The 6,482-nt window shown below is 36.9% G+C and overlaps 1 non-coding gene across 1 annotated transcript; it reads left to right on the top strand.

Moving 5' to 3' along the window:
• The first annotated feature begins 2,548 nt into the window (after nucleotides 1–2,548).
• LOC145957610 (small nucleolar RNA R71) lies at nucleotides 2,549–2,655 on the top strand. Its single transcript, XR_014433653.1, has one exon. It is a non-coding gene; the product is annotated as a small nucleolar RNA R71 (small nucleolar RNA).
• Nucleotides 2,656–6,482: the final 3,827 nt, after the last annotated feature.

Below are 6,482 nucleotides of genomic sequence, written 5' to 3' on the forward strand. Positions count from 1 at the left end.
TTTGAAAGGTAGCAGGTGCATTACATAGGCCAAAAGGCATTCTCCTATAAGCAAAAGTACCATAGGGACATGTAAAAGTAGTTTTCTCTTGGTCTAATGGATGAATAGGGATTTGATGAAAACCGGAGTATCCGTCCAAATAACAAAAGTATGAATGCATTGCTAACCTTTCAAGCATTTGATCAATAAAAGGTAAGGGAAAGTGATCCTTTCTAGTGGCATTATTTAATTTTCTATAATCAACACACATACGCCACCCAGTCACAGTTCTTGTGGGAATTAATTCATTATTATCATTTTTAACTACTGTCATCCCACCTTTCTTAGGAACCACATGAACTGGACTTACCCAAGGACTATCAGATATAGCATAAATTACCTTAGCATCCAATAATTTCAAAATTTCTTTCTTTACCTCTTCTTTCATCTTGGGATTTAGTCTTCTTTGAGCTTCAACAGAAGGTTTGGATCCTTCCTCCAAGAAGATGCGATGCATACAAAATGAAGAACTAATTCCCTTTATATCAGCCATAGTATATCCAATAACTTTTCTAAATTTTCTCAACTCATTGAGAAGTTTTTCAGTTTCTTTTTCATTTAAAGCTGAATTTACTATGACTGGATAAGTGGAATTAGCCCCCAAAAACTCATACCTTAAAGATGAAGGAAGTGGTTTAAGTTCTAACTTTGGAGAGTTTTCTTCTTGCCAATCTGTTGAAGACTCAAGAAGACTTTCTACTAGAGGATCTTTTTCTTTACACGGGGGACTTGAATCGATCAAGCAAGCATAATTAGGTTGAATCCCCTCAAGATCTATGTGCTTTCCTCCAACTAGAAAATTCTCCAAGGGATCCCTCAAAATAGATCTCATGACTTCTTCCTCCATGTCTTTAGGCAATATATCAACCCTGCAGCAAATATTTTCAAGAGAAGGTTGTCTAACAGATTTAGCAATATTAAATTCCATTGTTTCATCATTAATGGATAAGGACAATTTTCCATGTTTGACATCTACTATCACGCCTGCTGTAGCCAAAAATGGTCTACCTAGTATGATTGGTATTTGTTTGTCCTCTTCCATTTCTAAAACAACAAAATCTCCCGGAATTAAAAATTTACCTATCTTAACTGGAACATCTTCTAAAATTCCTATGGGATATTTTATAGATCTATCTGCTAACTGGATTGACATTGCTGTAGGCTTTAATTCTCCCATATCTAATTTCTTGCAAATTGATAAAGGCATTAAACTGATACTTGCCCCAAGGTCACATAAGGCTTTTCAAACCTTAGATTTCCAATGAGACAAGGTATAGAGAAACTACCAGGATCCTTAAGTTTTTTGGGCAAATTATGATGGATCAATGTAACAGTCTCTCTATCATCCAATTTCCTTCGGTTAGCTAAAAGATCCTTAAGAAATTTAGCATATGTAGGCATCTGTTGTAGAGCTTCTACAAATGGAATGTTTACATACACTTGTTTGATCATATTTAAAAATTTTTCAAATTGTCTATCAAGTTTAGTCCTTGCTAACCTTTGAGGAAAAGGAATTGGAGGGTGATAAACAGTTTGAGGCTTTGATGAAGATACTTTTTCTTTTTCTAATCTCTCTTTTTCAGGTTTTTCAACCATAGGAGAAGCGTCTTCATCAATCTCAATATTATCATTTTGATTAGACACAGGTCCGTCTAATTTCTTCCCACTCCTTAAAGTCACAGCATTAACATTTTCAGCTGGGTTTGCAACTGTTTTACCTGGGAACTTACCTGGAGAATTGCTTGAACTAGGCATCAACTGTGCAATTTGATTTTCCAGCATCTTGTTGTGGAGAGTAATATTCTCAACCTTGACAGCAAGGTTTTGAATAGAATTTGCCATTGAATCATTGGTCTGTTTTTGATTAGTGACAAAATTCTCCATAAGGCTTTCTAATCTTGAAACACTTTGTTCAATTGAGGGTGTCTGTACTGGATTTCCTTGCCCATTAATGAAGTGATTGGGCGGACGGAAATTAGGTTGCTGACTGCTACTTCCTTGAACTGGGTTATTCTTCCAAGAAAAGTTAGGATGATTCTTCCAACCAGGGTTGTATGTGTTGGAATATGGATTACTCTTCTCTCTTCGAGGAGTGTCATAGAAATTATGAGAAGCTGCCACTTGTTCAGTAGTATCTTCTTCTTCTCCAGTAAAAATTGAGGTACAATCTACTGCAGTGTGCCCTTGTTCCCTACAAAGGTCACATACTTGATTTGTAGCCACTGAATTAACCTTAGCTTTTTCCATCTTGTCTAACCTTTGATTAAGAGTATCAAATTTTGCTAAGAGTAACTCAATATTGTTCACTTCATATCGCCCCGGAGTTCCTTTCCTTGCTGTGACTTCTCTTTCACTGTATTGGCTGTGATTTGAGGCTACATTTTCCAAAATAATCATGCAGTCATTAATAGGTTTCCCCATGAAAGATCCTCCAGCTGCTGAGTCTAATATCATGGTGCTTTGTTGGTCCAATCCTTCAAAGAAAAATTGGATGGTAAGCCAACGGTTGAAGCCATGTTGTGGGCATGCTTGAAGATATCCCTTGAACCGCTCCCATGCTTCATAAATAGTCTCTCCAGTGCCTTGTTGGAAATTAGTGATTTTCTTCCTCAATTCTTTAGTTTTAGAAGGAGGAAAGAATTTCTCTAGAAAAGCTCTTTCACATAATTCCCAAGTTGCTATCTTTTCTCTAGGCACTGTTCTTAGCCACACCTTTGCCTTATCTCTCAAGGTGAGTGAGAATAAGCGGAGTCGCATTCCATCAGAAACTTCATCATCAAATTGCTGGGTCTCACAGATTTCCAAGAACCCCTCTAAGTGGTCATTAGGATCTTCTGATGGTAGTCCTCCAAAGGTGTTCTGTTTGAGCATATTCACCAGAGAAGCTGGTACAGTAGCTCCAGTTTGCGTCTCCCCTCCAGGTATCCCACGAGCTATGGGTGCAGAGTAATCCCGAAGCGGTAAATTATCTCGTTGTGCAGCCATGGCAAATTCTCTAGAAAGGTTTCTTTTCCTTCTCAGGAGAGTTCTTTCAATCTCAGGATCAAGTGGTGTTGGTTTCCCAAGACGTAGAGATCTCTTTTGCATTAACCCTAAAGCACTGCAAAAAAAAAAAAAAAAGAAGAAGAAAGTGGCCCGTGAAATCTGAATTGGAGAAGTAAACACTAAAAAAAATTATTTATTTATTTAAATTTTTTTTTTTTTTTAAATTCGAATTAAAATAATTGTAATTTAAATCAAGAGACGTAGTCCCCGGCAACGGCGCCAAAAACTTGTTGTATGGAAAACCGCAAGTGTACGGTTGTCGTCAAGTAATAAATATCGAATCACAGGGACTACGTGTTTGACCTAGAATTACTAGTATTTTAATTTGAATTTTAAAACAGATGGAATTTCTGTTTTGAGATGATAAGATCAGATTTGATGGTAAAAGAGATAGTAATGCAATTAATGAATAAGATAAAACTTTAAGATAAGATAAGGAGATTTCCGGGAATCTAGGGTTCGCACAAAGAGTTCCAACATTATTGAATTATTATTTTCATTAATTAATTCTATTCCATCTTGAAGGTAGTCTTAACCTAATTTAATCCTTGCACCTTCTCAGGCTACGAGGACGTGTTTAATTAAAATTAATCCCTACTCTCGTGGTAATTACGTTCAATTAAACCCGTTAAGATCTTTGTTAATCTATTGCTCCTCGAAAGCTTAAATCTACTCTCGTGATTTAACACTCAAGTCTATTCCTTTAGGTTCCGATAATTAGGTTCTCCTCTCAGTTCATCCCTAATTATCTATGATTATGAAAATTAAGATTAATTGTTTATCATAATTATAATCAAGTTCTCCTCTCAGTTCATCCTTAATTAATGTTATTATGAAAACAATAATATTAAAGTTCATATATAAAATATAAAAGAACAGATCAAGAATTGGAATAAAATTAAGAAACTGAATAGTGCATTAATAAAGAGGTTCTCAGAGGCTAAGCCCTGATCCCAGAAAAAGGGAAACTACTCACAGGAGTTCATAGTAGTTCTCCAAGAAGAAAAGAATAAAAGAAAAGTAAACCTTAGAGTCGATGGCACAGGCGCCCAACCTTCTCCAAGTGTCAAAAACTAGAAAACTGTCTCTCGAACCCACCCGTTCTAGGCTAACCTAATCTAATTTATAACCTAAAAGGGTAAAAAGGTAAAACTACCAAGATAAAAATTACAAAGATAAAATAAAAATAAAAACATAAAACTTAAACAGCTGGGACGCGAAGTGAATCACGGCCGTGACTGAGAATCACGACCGTGATCTTCTCTGGAGCACATCTATGAAGGGTCAGTGGCGTTCACGGGTGTGATTGGAAATCACGACCGTGATTTTCTCTGGTGAATCACGGGCGTGATTTAGAATCACGGCCGTGATTTTCCCTGTAGCTCAGCATTTCCTCTTTAATTCTTAAATCTTGATCCTGCTTAGAGAAAACACAACACATACCAAGAAAAGCATAAAATAGGAAAATGATATAAAAATTTATTAAAAACATGAAAGATATGCATGATTATGCTATGAATTCTTGTGAATTAAAGTGCTAAAATACGAGTAAAATACACAACATCAGCCATCATGCATAGTTTTTTTATCAAATTGCCAAGGCCTCCCAAGTAAGATATGGCTAGCATCCAATGGCACTATATCACATAAAATTTCATCTTTATATTTGCCAATGGAGATAGGAATATTTACTTGTTGGTCAACTACAATCCCTCCTTCCTCATTGATCCATTGCAACTTGTAAGGTTTAGGATGAGGTAGAGTAGTCAAGGCTAGCTTGTTAACCAATCTAGTACTACAACAATTACAGCTAGATCCACTATCCACAATGAGAGAACAAGTGTTATCTAAAACTTTGCATCTTGTGTGAAACAAGTTCTCTCTTTGGGATTGATCTAACTCACTAGATTGGTTACCAAGGAGCCTTCTTACCATTAATAAGTCTCCTTCACATGGGTAAGTCTCTTCCTCGGATGCTAAAACTTCTTCTTCATCACTTGAAGATGAGGAAGTAGCTTCATCAAGGCTACTATAGTGATCTTGGCCCCTTAAAATCATGGTTTTCTTGGTGGGACATTGTGAAGCAATGTGCCCACGGCCAAGACACTTGAAACACTTGATGTCACTTGTTTTAGTGTCCTTAGAAGGTGCCTTAAGAGAAGATCTTTCTTTTTCTTTGTTGTTGTCATTAGGGAAAGGTGTGGAAGAGGAGCCCTCCTTCTTGAAATTCTTGGAATAAGAGAGAGTGGGATCTTTTCTAAAAGGTTTCCTTTTAAGTTGGTGTTCCACTCTAGAACAAAGTTGAACAAGCTCATTTAAGTCTCTATAGGGTAAGAGTTCAACTTTGTCTCTTATTTCAAGGTTTAGGCCACTTTGAAATCTTGAAATGGTGGTCCTCTCTTCTTCCCTTGTCCCAACCCTCATCATGAGTAATTCCATAGTTTGCCTATATTCTTCCACACTAGATGACCCTTGTTTCAATCTTTGTAGCTTATCCATAAGCTCTCGGTCATAGTATGGAGGAATATGCCTCCTTCTCAAGGCACTACGGAGTTCGTTCCAATATTGAATTGGAGGCTCATGGTTTATTCTTCTTTCTTTTTCTAAGGAGGTCCACCAATACATGGCATACCCTTGGAAGCTAAGGGTTGCCAAAGAAACCTTTCTCTCCTCACTCACTCCATGGCAAGAAAATAGTTGTTCTACTTTCATTTCCCAATCCAAATAAGTTTCCACATTGTCTTTGCCATGGAATGGGGGAAGAGTGATGTTGGGTTCTCTATTGGAAGACTCCCTATGTCTATGATGCCTTGGGGGTCTTTGATAGTAACCATCATTGTGATGGCTACTAATGAAGGTATCACTTAGAGGTTGGGTGTGATGCCCTTCCTCCTCATGAACACTTGCATACATATGCCCCTTTCCTCTTGAGGGTTGAGGAGAAGTGACTCTTGGTTTTGAACCACTAGCCTCTCCTCCCACAACTAGTCTTTCAAGCAATCTTTTTATTTCTTCATTATTTCTTTCAAACTCTTTTTCTTTTCTTTTCAATTCTTCCTCTCTTTTTATATTTTCCTCTTCTTTTTTTCTTAGGTACTCCTTGAGTTGCCTAAGTTCATCCCTAACACTAGAACTAGTACTATGAGAATTATGACCATGGACACTAGAATGATCACTCATCTTTGATCAAGAAAAAGGTTTTCACAAATTGTTTTCAAAGAGGTTGGAAAAAAAGTTTTCACAAAGAGTGAGTGATAAAATGGTTTTCACAAAAAGGTTTTCAAGGTGTAAGATAGGTAGGAAAGGCCTAAGTGTACAAAGTGAACTTTCAAGGGGAGGTGGACTACAAAGAATCACTTAATAACCAAGCCCTATCAAGTAAGAATCACTAAGCCTTT

Source organism: Cajanus cajan, chromosome 4 (assembly GCF_000230855.2).
Source record: "Cajanus cajan strain Asha chromosome 4, NIPB_CcT2T_4, whole genome shotgun sequence".
NCBI classification, from domain to species: domain Eukaryota; kingdom Viridiplantae; phylum Streptophyta; class Magnoliopsida; order Fabales; family Fabaceae; genus Cajanus; species Cajanus cajan.